The 16349-nt window shown below is 46.2% G+C and overlaps 1 protein-coding gene across 1 annotated transcript in view; it reads right to left on the bottom strand.

Moving 5' to 3' along the window:
• The window catches only part of LOC136329571 (DNA-directed RNA polymerases I, II, and III subunit RPABC4-like), a 387759-nt gene extending 383505 nt beyond the window's left edge, over nucleotides 1–4254 (bottom strand). The window contains exon 1 of the mRNA XM_066265954.1: nucleotides 4246–4254. The gene's annotated coding sequence lies outside the window, so the exon portion shown is untranslated. The remainder of the gene's footprint in view (nucleotides 1–4245) is intronic.
• Nucleotides 4255–16349: the final 12095 nt, after the last annotated feature.

The following is a 16349-nucleotide window of genomic DNA, read 5'->3' as shown; positions in this document are numbered from 1 at the left end:
TCCTGAGATGGCCCATGGTCCTGAGGGTGTCCAGTTTCCTTTACTGCATGAATAATAAGGCAACTGGTTCAGCTACAGGTATTCAAACAAGTCACGTGGGTATTTGTTATAAGGTGGACTACGGGACAGTAGTAGGTCTGTGTTTCTAACAAGTTCCCAGAGATGCTGACCTTGCTGGGCATTGGGCCCTCAGCCAAAGATGGTAGATTCTGATTAGTTTGACTGCTGGTTCCCATATGACCCCTGGACTGCTTTCTAGAAAAAATATACATGTCTTTCATTTAGTCCACTGCTGTCTGGGCTCTCTATTACTAGCACCCCATGCAACACTTTGTCCTTAGGTGAACATGTGGTTCCAGCTGCAGGAGCTATTGATGGGGTCATGTGGTGGCCAGGTACGGACAGACCTAACCCAGGCTTGCGGAACCAATGACCAAATGTGTCGCCTTTGAGGTGAAATCCTGAGCAACCCAAGAAAGCACATCGTTTCACTTAGCAGACTGCTTGAAAATCCTCACGTGGTCTTAACCTGGCTCCACATTGGGCTTGAGGACCAGAAATGAGAGTGTCCAAACTGTCCCTGCGCCTGCCCCCCTCACCGTCCAGCGTCACTGCCCACGTTTCTCCCCTTCGGCCCAGGACCGGTCCCAGCTCCTCGCCTCCGCCTTGGCTGTTCCTTTGGCCGCAGAGGCCGTTCTCACACCCTTCACCAGCTAGCTGCCGATTCCCACTCAACTCAATCTCCCCGATCTGTAAGGCCAATCGAGGGTCCCCACTTGAGGTTCCAAGTGCTCCTTCTCTGGGCTTCCTCTACCCTTCCTCTTCTTTCCCAGGCCCTGGCACATTCATTTATTTTGTGTTCATTTTCCCATTGGCTGTCAGCTCTAGGGGACAGACGCCAGGTTTTACTTGTCATAGCATCCTCTGACAGTCCCCACACGCAGTGAGTGCGGAATCTGACCAGAGGCTCCAGTCCCCCCTCTGACAGTCCCCACACGCAGTGAGTGCGGAATCTGACCAGAGGCTCCAGTCCCCCCTCTGACAGTCCCCACACGCAGTGAGTGCGGAATCTGACCGGAGGCTCCAGTCCCCCCTCTGACAGTCCCCACACGCAGTGAGTGCGGAATCTGACCGGAGGCTCCAGTCCCCCCTCTGACAGTCCCCACACGCAGTGAGTGCGGAATCTGACCGGAGGCTCCAGTCCCCCCTCTGACAGTCCCCACACGCAGTAAGTGCGGAATCTGACCGGAGGCTCCAGTCCCCCCTCTGACAGTCCCCACACGCAGTGAGTGCGGAATCTGACCAGAGGCTCCAGTCCCCACACGCAGTGAGTGCGGAATCTGACCAGAGGCTCCAGTCCCCCCTCTGACAGTCCCCACACGCAGTGAGTGCGGAATCTGACCAGAGGCTCCAGTCCCCCCTCTGACAGTCCCCACACGCAGTGAGTGCGGAATCTGACTGGCGGCTCCAGTCCCCCGAAAGCCTGACTCTCAGCCTTTAACCAAATGAACGAAGGTTATAAGAATAATGAAAGAGACCCTTCCGTAATGTTTCCCCTTCTTAGGTTATGTGAAATTGGGGGTTCCCAGGGGCTTTAGGCATGAAGCTGTCAGTCATACCCCCTCCTTGGAAACTTGGCCCCCAAGATAAATATAGGCTTCTGAAAAACCACAGGTGCTTGAATTAGTGTTTCATCCTGACTTCTCGCACTTGAATGTGCTTACGAATCACCTGAAGAGCGAACACACGTTAGCCCCCAGGTGAGTTCTACAAGCTGAGACCCGCAGCTGTGGAGTCACCTGGATGCTGCCTGGAAATACAGATTCTTGGAACTCCCTTCTCCCCCCCCCCCCCCCCCCCCCCCCCCCCCGATCTTGAATCAGAATCTCTAGGGGCGCGACGCAGGCATCGGTATCAAACTCCTCTAAAGCTTGGTTCCTGGAAACACTGAAAGGGTGGTTGATTACAGTAACAGCTTCCACCTAAACAAGTGGGTCATACTGTTCTAGGGACTGACTGACTTTCCAGTCTCACCGCTCTGCCTCCACGAAGGGAAGCCATTGGAAATGGAGACTCTGAAAAACCATAGGGAGAGAGAAATGCTAATGACAACAGCTGTATGACGACGATGATGATAACAGCAGTATACCTTTTGTGTGCACAAGAACTGTCACCGTGTCAATGTGTGTGGGGAAACATTGATAAGGAAACAAGCTAAACTGCTCATTGCAGTAGCTGGATTGTAAATTTCCCTCTCTTCTCTCATTAAAAAAATTTGTATTAATTATATAATAGAAAGATATATGTATTTGGTTTTTAAAATATGTTATTTTACACTATAGGAGACAAAAGTGGTGTGGTTTGGGATGGTTCAGTAGTAGCCTCATGATACCTGACAACAATACATTGTTTAAGTCTTTCTCAAACAGTGTGAAGCGTGGGGGTGGGCAGGCCTGTGAGGAAGCAATACCATTAAGGTATTTACTGGGACAATTTTAGTGCAAGGGACTAAACCCAAACTCAAACCGGATTGAGCCAAAATAAGTAGAGAAAAAGAAAAGAAAGAGAGAGGAAGGAAGAGGAGGAGGAGACAGAAGAGAGGGGGAGAAAGGGAAATCATTTATTATAGAGAAAACTTCCTTTTTGAAAGATGAGAAAACATAATAACAGTATATTTGTATGTTGATGGAAATAATCCAATAGAGAGCAGAATAAATCACCTAGAAGGGAGGAAGTGAGGAAGGAAGGATGGATGGATGGATGGAAGGAAGGAAGGAAGGAAGGAAGGAAGGAAGGAAGGAAGGAAGGAAGGAGGGAAGGAAGGAAGGAAGGAAGGAAGGAAGGAAGGAAGGAAGGAAGGAAGGAAGGAAAGAAGGGAGGATGGGAGGGAGAGAGGGAGAGAGAAAGTGAGGGAGGGAGGAGGGAAGGAAGGAAGGGAGGGAGGGAGGGAGGGGGGGAGGGAGAGAAGAAGGAAGGAAGGAGGGAGGGAGGGAGGGAGGGAGGGAGGGAGGGAAGGAAGGAAGGAAGGAAAGAAGGAAGGAAGGAAGGAAAGAAGAGAGGAAGGAAGGAAGGAAGGAAGGAAGGAAGGAAGGAAGGAAGGAAGGAAGGGAATTTGCCTGTAACTGAAAGACCAGCTGGAGCCAGGAGCAGTGAGTATGCTTTCAACTCTGTCCATCTCCAAGCTTTCCTTTTCTCAGGATCAGATTTGTTCTCGGGTAGGCTGTGCCCACCAAAGTTGACTCTGACTAGCCCAGCTGGGGTTATGTGTCCATCCCTGTGGCTGGAGCTGTGTACTGTGATCAGCCGGCACTGGGCCATGAGCCCTGCTTCTATGGAAGCACAGGACCAGAGAGCGGAAGAAGAGCTGCTGCCCCTAAGGAAAACCACAGTGCAGTCATCAGAACGAGATGCAGGGCTAGAAGAACCCTGTGATATCTGCTCCAATCAATCAGGTCATTGGTACTTGCCACACTCGCCCCTCGGTCTACCACGGGCATTTTTTAGACATGCGCAGAGTGTTTGGATAAGACCTAAATAGGCTTCCAAAGAGAAAAGCTGCCATCAGAGGCAGAGAGAACAGGGGGATTCTTACCAAGGTTAACACTGTGCGCACTGTTCTCAGGAGGAAGTGGGAATTTCCACACGGTAAGTTCCCTTCCCTAGACAATGCATTACTATCTTGATGAGAAACCTGTGGGCGCTTGTTGAGAAGAGAGAGGTATTCTCTGAATGAGAGGGAATTCACCACCTCCTTTCAATGGTGACAGTCCTTCTGGTGGCACGGCAGGGTGTGGATTGATTCATCTACAGATAGATATATATATCTAAGTAGACACCATACCGCTAGCCTCTGCAAAACACATGCCTGAATATCATTTCTGCCGCCCAGGATTTGTCACCTTTGTCACAACCACTCTCTCCGCCACCCCCACACCCTGCGGGCCCAGAAGTGTGGCTCTGGAGTTCCCCAACCGGACGCCAGATAGGAGGTTTCTATGTGAGGGGACAGGCGGGTGGCATGGGAGAGGTAAGCTGGTGAGCCGTGGCCAGAGTCCTTCCAGAGCCTGTCCCGGCCTCTCTCCTGGGCTCTCTCTTCCTTCACTGAGTTTCTTACCTGGGCCTGTAAGGTCTTTCATAGCTTACCTCCCTGCCTATGGGTGCTCAGACTTGCCTCTTCCCCGAGCCCCCAGCCGGGGCTCAGAGCCTCAGCCGTTGTGCTCAGAGCCATCCTCCTGATGAGGGGACAGAAGAAACACAGAGCCCACTGTTCCAGATTTTGGGTTGGCACCGAGGAGCTCCATCTGCTGCTTCCTTCCCCAGAATCCTCCCCTATGGTCACCATCAGCCCCCGCAGTCCCCTGCAGAGGGCCTCGGCTGCCACAGCTCCCCATGACAGATGTCCAGCTTTTTCCTAACCCAAGGAAAATACAGGCTCTTCCCAGCACTGTAATTCCTTGTCCTGCACTGAGCTCTTGTGGGCTGAGGACAGAGGAGATGTGAAGGGCGAGGGCTGCAGACAAAGGAGACCCCTTCTACAAGCACCACAGGTTCCGCGGGATGACCAGACCTGACATCTGGTTCCAAGGAGTGCTTGGTCAAGTGGGGCAATCCATGAAAACTGCACCCTAACTTCAACAGGCTCTCTGACCTTCCAACAGGCCTAAGGAAACTGAATTATGGGTAAAGGCAAAGTTTAAAATGATATGAACAAAGGCCTAGTAGAAACTCTGACACTGAAAATATTTAACACTTAATAAGAGAACTAAAGAAACTCTCACAAAATTTTGCTCTCTGTTGGATCATTTACATAAAAATACAAATATGCTATTATTTTCCCATCTTTTAAAAGGAAAGTTTTCTCTACAATAAATGATTCAACAAATTAAGAAAAAAGGAGAAAGGTAAATCTCCCTAGAGAAGAATTCTAAATAATACATGTAGATACCCTCCCCTCAACCCCAGGAGGTGGAGCTTCAATCTCCTGTCCTCACGGTGGGGGGTGGGGGGCTGGATTTAGTGACTAGAGTCCAAAAAGTAGAGTCTGGAAAGGGAAAAACAGTAGCTTTGTAGAGAAGAAAGCTGTTGGGCAACATCTTAACCAAGTGATGAAGATAAGATCATCAGCAATGAGCCACGTTGCTATCACGTACCCCCGGATAAGATCTAATGAGAAGGGCATTTCACCTCTGGGATGTTCTTCCCCAAAACCTATTACCCCAGTTGAATCATAGGAAAACCTCGGGTAAACTCAAATTAAGAGACATTTTACAAAATACTCATCAAAACTATAGAGATCATGAAAGTCAAGGAAAGACAGAGACACAATCACATATTAAAGACGACCAAGAAATAATGACTAAATACAATGTGGTATCCTGGGATAGAAAAAGGATATTAGTGAGAAAATTGGTGAAATATGATTAGAGATTGTAGTTGGGCTATTTGTATTGTACCAAGATTAATTTCTTAGTTTTGACAAATATACCCTGACTTCCTGAAAGAAGGTGGGTTAGAAAAAGCTGATGAAGGGTCTACTGAAGCTCTCTGTACTGTCTTTTCAACTTTTCTATGAATCTAAAGCTATTCCAAAATAAAAAGTCTATTAAAAAAATCCAAATTTTTATAATTTAAAGACTGAGCGAACTCAGTGTTGGTAAATCTGTGGAGTAACTGGAACTCATACATCAGTGGTGAGGGTGTAGAAGTAGATAGTCATTTTGGAAAACATTTTTGCCATTTCTTACAAAATTAAACATAAATTACTATATGACTCAACAATTCTATTCCTAGATATCCTGCCCAAGAGAAATGAATTGTATGATCACACAAAGACTTGTATACAAATGTTCATTGCCTCTTTAATCATAATAGCCCCAAACTAGAAACAACTCAGATGTCCATTAGCAAGTGATAGGTAATTAAACTGTGGTATATCCATTCGATGTCATACTACTCAATGATATAGAGGGAAGACATAGTAATACACATAGCAACACAGCTATATTTCAAAAATATGCTGAGCAAAAGAAGCCAGACACAGGAATACCTCTTGTATAATTCAATTTATATAAAATTCCAGAAAAGGCAAACCTAATTGCAGCGACAAAGAGTAGATCAGTGGTTGCCTGGGGCAGGGGGCTGGGATAGTGACGGTGGGAAGGATTGACTTTAAAGGGACATGAGGAAATTTGGGGTGAAAATGTTATATATCTTGATTGTTGTAGAGACTACATGGATGTATATATTTGTCAAAACTCATTGAGCTGGCCTGACCTGTGGTGGTGCAGTGGATAAAGCGTCGACCTGGAAATACTGAGGTCGCCAGTTCGAAACCCTGGGCTTGCCTGGTCAAGGCACATATGGGAGTTGATGCTTCCAGCTCCTCCTCTCCTTCTCTCTCTCTGTCTCTCCTCTCTCTCTCTCTCTCTGTCTCTCCCTCTCCTCTCTAAAATGAATAAATAAAAACAAAAACAAAAACAAAAACTCATTGAGCTGTATGCTTCCTTCACATGTATTAAATATACATTATACTTCAATAAAGTTGATTTTTAAAAAAGCTTTCTCTTGACCCTGCTACTCTGCCAGGTACCCTTTTGCAAGACTCCTGGAGGAGTTGTCTGTACTCACTGTCTCTAGTTCTATCCCATGTATTTTCTCTTAAGTCCATACCAGTGAAGCTTTTGTTCCCATGATGCCACGGAAACTGCTCTCATCAAGATTGCAGTGACCTCCATCTTACTAAGTTTAATGGTCAATTCTCATTTCTCAGTTGCATCTTACTTGATCTGTCAGAAACTATAGTTCAAGCCCTCTTTCTTCAAGCACTTTCTTCTTTTGGTTTCTAAGACATAATGGATTCTTGGCTTTCCTTCTGTCTCTGATTACTCCCCCTCAGTCTACTTGGTTGGTTCTCCTTGTCTTCCCAGCCCCTTATGTTAGAGTGCCTCAGGATCCTCTTCTCTGTACTCCCTCCACAGATTGTTTCATTGAGTCCCAGGGCTTTAAATTACATCCACATGTTGAAAAGTCCCAAATATGTATCTCCAGTTCAGACCTTTCTCCCAAGTTCTAGACTCATAATTCCAACTGCCTCCTTGACACTTCTATTTGGATGTAGAATAGCCATCTCAAATTCCAGATTCAAAATTAACTCCTGCTATTCTCATAAACTTGTCTACATGCAGCCTTTCCTATCTCTGTAGATGGCCCTGACATCCTACTATTGGCTCAAACCAAAGCCTAGGAGTCATCCTTGACGATTCTCTTTCTCATACCTCACTGGTTGTACCATGAAAATGTATCTGTAAGCCATTCTTCATCATCTTCAATGCTACCTCCTGGTCCAGCCACTACCACCTTTCCCCTGGGTTGTTGGAATAGACTCCTAATTGGTCCTCCTGCTCTCAGTCTGGCCCTCCTGCACTCTTTTCAACACAGCAACCAGAGTGAGCTTGTTAAAGTCAGACCATGTCACTCAAAATTCTACAGCACTTCCTCATTTCTCTCAGAATTAAATCCAGTGTCCTTGCGATGGCCAGCACAGCCCCACATGATCTGGCCCCACCACCTGACCTCTATGGTTTCATCTCCTTGAACATGTTAGGCACATTCCTACCCACCTGTGGGCCTTGGCTCTATCTGTTCTGTTAACTGCTTTACCCCCTTCAAAGCTTCATATGCAGACTTGCTCAAATCTCACCTTCTCAATGAGACCTACTCTGACCACAGAATTTAATGCTGCAACCGGCCCACCCCAACATTATTTCCTTATCTCACTCTATTTTTCCTTTGTTTCCAGAGCACTCCCCACTTTCTAATATACTATTCAACATGCTTATTTATCTATTTATTTTTTATTGTCCGTTCACTCCCTCAAGGGTAGGAATATGACTGTTTTGTTCCATTGTACCCCAAATTCTAGAGCAGTGCCTGGCACAGAGGTGCCCAGTAAGTATTTGTTGAATGAATTAATGAAATTTCTGCAGAAGAAGCAAACTTCCCATTTGGCCTACCAGCCTAGATCTGACCAGGCTGAACCAAGAGACCAACCTGCCAAGAAAAGGTAGGTCTGAAAAGATCCCGCCCCACGTCAGACGTGAGGAAACTAGGAGAGGCTCCTGACTCCCCCTGGGTTGTTTCTGGCTGTACTTTGTGATCTCAGACAGATTAGGACCTCTGGTTTGTTGGGCTGCAGTTCTCAAAGCCACCCAACACTGTCTAGGATCAGATGTCATAAGGATGCCTAAGGCCCCCACTTGCTACTCGATGACATTTGTCTATAACTACACTGTTTAGCATAGTAGCCACTAGTTACATGTGACTGCTGGACCCCTGACATGTGGCCAGTCCGGGTTGAGGTGTGTTGAAAGGTAAAATGTGAGAGACAGTACAAACAAGAATGTAAAAGATCTCACTAATAATTTTTAATATTGGTTACATGTTTCCATCTTAGAGCATATACTGTTAAAGTTCACTTGTTTTCTACTACTTTTTCAGTGTGGCTACTAGAAGATTTAAAATGACATAAGTGGCTTGCATTATATTTCTATGGTTCAATGCTCATCTATGAGGAAAAACTACTCACATCTAGAAATCAAATCCTATAAGCCTGAAAATTCACATTTCCTAAATGTGAACTGATGGTTTCTTTATTTCAAGTGATACTGAGTTATAGTCAAATTCTATTAAAACAAAGGTCCCTTCAGGATTTGACTAATTGGGTTCATGGGGACTAAGAAGCTTTGGCTTTGTTTCTCTCCTTCTATCGTGGTGAACACAAGGTCTCCTCCGTGGGTTCCTCAGACATTCCCCAGAATCCCACCACCCACCAGATGAGCAGGAGGTTGGGAGGGAAGGGAGGGTAGGCTCCTGAGCGCCTCCAGAGCGCCTCCAGAGCGCCCACCCTGACCCTAGGATCCGGCAGGCAGAGGCGGCGGCCGCGCCTGCGCACCTGAGGCAGTGTCCGCAGCTCACACCTGCAGGGTGGCAACCAGCAGGCGGGGCGCAGGGACGCCACCGGGGCAGCAGGAGACAGCTCTCCTCCCAGGGTCCTGTTGGCTCTGGGGACAGATTTGGGGATGGAAACACAAGGCAGTGGGCAACTTTCAGAAAAGACCAGCTCCCAGAGCCCGGTGACACTGTGGAGTTGCGACTCCGTGGAGGCCACAATGGGGGGTCAAGTGGGCTCCCCAGCAAAGCTGGAGATGGGGGGGGCAGTGAAGACAGAATGGGGGCTCAGTGTCAGAGGGACCCTGGTGCTAGGAAGACAGGATGGAAGGGAGGGCTGGATTAGGGAGACTTTCTCTTGTCCTTCAAAAGTCTGTAATCTTGCCACATGGTTTTGCTGGAGACAGAGAGACAGACAGACAGAGATGGGCAGAGGGATGCAGCATCTCTTGAGAACTTGCCCTCGGATGGATCTAAGCTCTCCACGTTGGCCCTCTCTGGCAGCGCGCCTCCTTCCCGACTCAGCTGAAGATCTGGACTGGGAATTATACTTGTTTCTCAGGAAAAGCAGAATAGAATTTCATCCTGTTTTCTTCCTCTTTCTACTTGTGCCCATTGTAGGGAAAAAAGAGCAGAACACAAAGCAAAGATGATTCACAAGAGATTACAAGGCTAGATAGTGAATAAAAATATTTTTTTAATGTTATTTTTAATTTTCTTTAACAGAAACTCAGAAACACGGGTCAACCCGTTAGGAGAGGGAGGTGGGTGCGATTGTGCCGGACGCGCCAGGGGCGGCTGTGCAGGAGGCAATTTAGGATGAGAACCAGGGAAAAGGCGTTCCCGACAGCCGCCGCTGGGGGCTGGAGCCCCCTGGGTGGAACAGCGACGCGGGATCCCGGCGGGAGCAGCACCCGCCCGGGCCTGGGGGAGCCGGGCTGCGGGGGGTGCGCGCGAGAAGGGCTGGTCTCCCCTCTCTCCGGACGGCGCTTCCTCCATCCCAAGCCGCTGTCAGCCTGTGAATGTGCTTTCATCAGCTGCAAACCGTATTTATGGCTTCTCGGAATTTTCCGAATGAAGTAACGTTTTTCCCCAGACCATTTTCTTCACAACTGAAATTGGATCCCCACTGTCCATGGAGACAAACAAAACAGCATGACCTCACCCGCCGGGGAGCTGTCATTTCAGACACCTTCGCAGCCTTTTGTTCAAGAGCAACTGGCTGTGATTTGCCCCGTGGAGGTCATCCTGCCCTGGCAGAGGAGAGGGTGGTGCCCTGAACTCAGCCGGGGAGCTGGGGAGCCGGGAAGGGGGAGGATGGCAGGGTGCCGGGGGGCTTGCAGGGCCGACTGGACAGGAAGGTCTTGGCAGGGAGTCTCTGTGCTTCCTTTCCGACTGCTTGACACAATTGTGACCAGGACAGGCCCACTTGTCTGGGGCACTACTGTGTGTCTGTGTTCCTCCTCTTTTGGTCTCTGATGCTCAGGCGATAGGTGGCAGCCAGGTGCAGAGAGCACTGACCTGAAGGCTAAGGACAGAGAGCACTGACCTGAAGGCTAAGGACAGAGAGCACTGACCTGAAGGCTAGGGACCTTGGAGCGTGTCAGACATGCCCAACATCCCGGCCTCAGTCTTCTCCTCCGCAAGGGGGCGGGGCAGAGAAATCCCAGTGTTCTGTCCCCTGAGGAGATGCGCTGGGACCCGAAGGGAACGCGGGCTGGAAAGGCCTGCTCCTGCTGCTCCTGCCCTCGCATCTCAACGCTCGGAGGGAGTGGGAGGTAGCCCTCCAAAGTTGCTGGTTTCCTGTGAGGAGAGTTCCAGGAGATTGGCGGGGACTGTGGTCCCCATACTCTGGAGCTACTAATTAAAGTATTATTTAATGAAAGCTCAAAGAAGAATGGAAGCCATCCAGTCTTCTGGGAACCTGATCAGCCAGTGCCTGAGGCCTGACCAGTTACAGGAGAACAGAAGCGGTCCTGTCTTTGGGGGCTGACACAGTTCAAGATCATAGCTGGTGTAAAGGGGAAATAATCATATAATTATACTAATGATTGAGAGTTGCCAGGCCCTGCACTGAGCACTTTACACACATTTCGTTGGAGCCTCTGGTTCGTGTTACTGTTCTCATTTAACAGATGATGGACCTGAGGCTGGGGCCAGGTGGTAGGTAACCTGCCCAAGGCTACTCCACTAGGGTTGTAGGCTTGAGGTCCAAAGCCAGGTTGTCTGACTCCAAGGCATGTGTGTTTAACCACCTAGCCATTCTGCCCCCGGTCACATGTACAGGGTGTCTGTGAAAAGGTGTGCCTTGTTTATTTTGTTTTCATATGAACCTGATAAATGGCAGTAGGAAGACCAACCCGTGTGTGTGTGTGTGTGTGTGTGTGTGTGTGTTTGTGCACGCGTGCCTGTCCTTTGGGGGGGCTAATGGTGGGGCATTCAATCTCATCCATTTGTATCCTTCTTGCAACTCAGAAGCACCATGTTGACTCTCTGTTACAACTTATGTTTTCTAAATTAAATGATCAAGAAGCAACATATATGCATAAATATTTTAAAAGGCTGACAGTTGAAATAAATTCACCATCTATATTTATTCCACAGCTGGGAATGTTACTTGAGCAGAGCTGTTGAAAGCCAGTGAACCAAAGTTAGGCCACAGTCTGAATAATTAGGACTCCATTAACAACATTAAAGAATTTCAATCAGCAAGAGAAAGAGGGCTTAGCCACATAACTCTGGAATTGGAACAATTTTTCTAACAAGAAAAAGACTTTCTATTTAATAGAAGTTGTATTCTGAGCAGGGTCAGATGCTTAGTCTATATAAAGATAATCATATTTTTAGGGGTGGGAGCTCCATTTTCTGAGTCAGGGCTAGAGAACAAGGTAACTCTTGCTTTCCAAGTATCTCTCTCTTCCAACTGCAGCACAAGACTAGGGCAGGGCAGGCCTTGGAAAGGCGTAGGGTTTGTCAAAGGGAAAAGAGGGCAGGGCAGGGCTCCTCTGTGTTGGGGGCTGAGGCTGTCCCTTCCCAGAACGGGAATTGCAGAATGGCTGAAGGTTTGTTGACTGAGTATCTAGTGCATTCCAATTTCATATGAGGAACACACACTTTTTTTTTTTTTTTTTTTTTTTTTTTTTTACAGAGACAGAGAGAGGGATAGATAGGGACAGACAGACAGGAATGGAGAGATGAGAAGCATCAGTCATCAGTTTTTCGTTGTGACACCTTAGTTGTTCATTGATTGATTTCTCATATGTGCCTTGACCGTGGGCCTTCAGCAGACCGAGTAACCCCTTGCTCGAGTCAGCGACCTTAGGTCCAAGCTGGTGAGCTTTGCTTAAACCAGATGAGCCCGCGCTCAAGCTGGCGACCTCGGGGTCTCGAACCTGGGTCCTCCACATCCCAGTCTGACACTCCATCCACTGCGCCACCGCCTGGTCGGGCAGAACACACATTTTTTAAAGATCATAAGAAGTACTGTGGATTTCTCAGCCCAGCCATGAAAACATTTCAGTAATTAGGCAAGATGATGTCACCATACCTCTGGAATCTGACAGTATCACCATAATCACAGGTACAAAAATCATGAGAGAAAAGTCTCATGCTTCCAAATGAAAAAGCTCAACTAGAAATGAAAACAAACAAATAAGCTTCCATAGTTCTCATTTATTCTGTTATCTTCAAGAGCAGTTTGATTGAAGGAATCCCTTTTAAAAGAATTTAGTAACTGTGGCTACCAATATCTGTGTCTCTTCTCATGGATCTCAAGAGAAACCAGCCTCTCAAGTCTTACAGGAGATGCATTTGGCATCTTCAAACTTCACAGTTGGTTAAAAAAGGTACACTTCGGCCCTGGCCAGTTGGCTCAGTGGTAGAGCGTCGGCCTGGCGTGCAGAAGTCCCCGGTTCGATTCCCGGCCAGGGCACACAGGAGAGGCGCCCATCTGCTTCTCCACCCCTCCCCCTCTCCTTCCTCTCTGTCTCTCTCTTCCCCTCACGCAGCCAAGGCTCCATTGGAGCAAAGATGGCCCGGGCGCTGGAGATGGCTCCTTGGTCTCTACCCCAGGCGCTAGAGTGGCTCTGGTCACAACAGAGCGACGCCCCAGAGGGGCAGAGCATTGCCCCTTGGTGGGCAGAGCGTCACCCCCTGGTGGGCATGCCGGGTGGATCCCAGTCGGGCGCATGCGGGAGTCTGTCTGACTGTCTCTCCCCATTTCCAGCTTCAGAAAATTACAAAAAAAAAAAAAAAAAGGTACACTTCCCTTCTCTATGCTTCAGGACGATGCTCTAACCAACTGAGCTATCCAGCCAGGGATACACTTCCCTTCTCAATGTAAACCCGAGATACGACAGTTCAGCATTTGTGATCCTGAGCATTTTTCCTCTCCCTGTCATGTCAGAGGTCTCTGGGCTTGAAAGTTTCCTTTATTGAGGAGGGGCTTCCAGGGCTAACGAGGTGACGCTTGGAAGGTTCAGTGGGCTCTTAGAGGGCTGCTGCTATGAGGAAGCATGGACAGGGGTTTAATGAATAAAGCAGTTATTAAAGCTTCCTTGGCAAATCAGAAGTTGTGTGGTAATGCATAAATCATTCACACATAAAAAGCTGGAGTTAAGTCAATAAATTACACAATTTATTCTGTCAAGAAAAAAGAAGAACTTAAGTTGAGTCCCTATAAAGTACCAGGGACTTTCAGGTGTGCCGACTCAACTGGAGAAGCGCTGTGTTCTAATGGTGACCCACAAAATCACCAGAATTAAGCTCTTGGTTTGGTCTACTCCACATTAGCGAACAGACTTAACTTTTTAAGCCTTGTTTTCTTTATGAGGATAACAGTATCAGCCCTCGTAGGGCCAGGTGTGTGCACGAGCGCATGCACACACACAGAGACAGCATTCAGATAAGCTACTTTTTTATTCCTTATAAGTCTATGAGATAGTATTACAGTTCTGCCTTAAGGATAAAGACAGATTCAGAAAGCTTAAATTATTTTACCAAGGTCAGTCCATATTAAGTAGAGCATGAATCTATTAACTTCAAACCTACATGTTTTTCAGTATAACCACAGCCTATATTATCTAATGCAAAACTGGAATTTAAACAAAAATAACAAATAAATGTGGACAGCTCAATGAGGTGAAATATAGAACTTATGTATGATTAAATATGTCTTCCCTCCACAAAGTCAGGGGATCTACTAAAATAAGGGAGAATCACCCAAACCTAAAACTATAAATTTGGGGATCCCCATGTTTTCTTTTCTTCTAAGCATGAATCCCAGTCCAAAAGAACAGGCTGTTCTGATGGAATTGTACTAACTAGGACTATCCAGAGTCAGTTACAGCTTTTTGCCAGCTTTCTGTGCCAGTGACCTAGAAACTATTTCAAAACCTATTTTTGTTTCTTTGGGGCTGAAATTTCAGTGAAACAGTCCAGCCAACTCTGACCCAGAGTCTTTGAATTTAGAAATTAATCCCCAAAGAAGGGGAATATTAATTTTTATTGTGACAGAGAATAACCTCCTTATAGCCCAATTATAGGAATAACTAAGTGTGTAATGCCACACTTCTGAGCACCTGCAATTTATAGCATGAAGATTAAAGAGAATTGGGTTAGCAATATTCTTGAACCTCTGAAAGGAATCTGGTTTATGGACACAAACAAAAACACATATGCATGCTGTGGAGCTGATATTGCATCCAGACAATTTTGAAAGCACATAATGGGTACTGTAAAAAAAGAAAGATAAAACAATTTAAATTTGCTGAAATATATTTGTTCATAAAATATGTGTACATATTTATTTGTAATGATTCCAGCAAATAAAAAAATTATCCACTAAAAAGAATCTCATCCAATCAAAAGACATAGGGTAGCTGCATAGATAAGGAAACAGGACTCCTACATATGCTGTCTACAACAGACCTACCTCAGAACAAAAGATACACATAGACTAAAAGTGAAGGGATGGAAAAATGTATTTCACACATATGGAAATGAAAAATAGCTGGGGTAACAATCTTATATCTGAAAAAATAGACTTTAAAACAAAGATTATATAGTAAGGGTTAAAGAAGGTTACTACATAATGATAAAAGGAGCAATCCAACAGGAGGATATAACCATTGTAAATATCTATGCACCTAATATAGGAGCACCTAAATATATAAAACAGATTTGATGGACATAAAGGGTGAGATCAACAGTAATACTATAATAGTAGGGGATTTTAATACCCCACTAACATCAATAGATAGATCCTCCAGACAGAAAAGAAACAAAGAAACAGTGGCCTTAAATGACACACTAGATCAACTAGATTTAATAGATATCTTCAGAATCTTTCACCTCAAAACAGCAGAATATACATTCTTTTCAAGTGCTCATAGTACGTTCTCTAGGATAGACCACATGTTAGGACACAAAACAAGTATCAATAAATTTAAGAAGACTGAAATCCTATCAAGCATCTTCTCTGATTACAATGGCATGAAACTAGAAATCAACTACAGTAGAAAAACTGAAAAACATTCAAACACTTGGAGGCTAAATAGCATGTTATAAATAACAAATGGCTTAACAATGAGATCAAGGAAGAAATAAAAAATTTCCTTGAAACAAATGAAAATGAACATACAGCAACTCAAATTTTATGGGACACAGCAAAAGCAGTCCTGAGAGAGAAGTTCATAGCATTACAGGCATACCTTAAAAAGCAAGAAAAAGCTCAAATAAACAACTTAACCCTGCATCTAAAAGAACTAGTAAAAGAACAACAAATAAAGCCCAGAGGAAGTAGAAGAAAAATAATAATAAAGATCAGAGTGGAAATAAATGACATAGAGGCTAAAAAAACAGTACAGAAGATCAATGAAACCAAGAGCTGGTTCTTTGAAAAGGTAAACAAGATTGATGAACCTTTAACCAGACTTATCAAGAAAAAAAGAGAGAGAATCAAATAAAATTAGAAACAAATTTTTTTTTTTGTATTTTTCTGAAGTTGGAAATGGGGAGGCAGTCAGACAGACTCCCGCATGCACCCAACCGGGATCCACCCAGCACACCTACCGGGGGGGGGGGGGATGCTCTGCCCATCTAGGGTGTTGCTCTGTTGCAACAAGAGCCATTCTAGCACCTGAGGCAGAGGCCACTGGGCCATCCTTAGCGCCCGGGGTGGCTTTGCTCTGGTGGAGCCTTGGCTGCGGGAGGGGAAGAGAGAGACAGAGAGGAAGGAGAGGGGGAGGGGTGGAGAGGCAGATGGGCGCTTCTTCTGTGTGCTCTGGCTGGGAATCGACCCCAGGAATCCAGCACACCAGACTGATGCTCTACCACTGAGTCAACTGGCCAGGGCCTAGGAATGCCTTTGTTGATCAAGTTACCCAAAAGAAAATTATTTGGAG

The sequence above is a fragment of the Saccopteryx bilineata genome, chromosome 3 (assembly GCF_036850765.1).
Source record: "Saccopteryx bilineata isolate mSacBil1 chromosome 3, mSacBil1_pri_phased_curated, whole genome shotgun sequence".
Classification (NCBI taxonomy): domain Eukaryota; kingdom Metazoa; phylum Chordata; class Mammalia; order Chiroptera; family Emballonuridae; genus Saccopteryx; species Saccopteryx bilineata.
The sequence above is the reverse complement of the archived record's forward strand: the minus strand, read 5'-3'. Positions and strand labels throughout refer to the sequence as shown.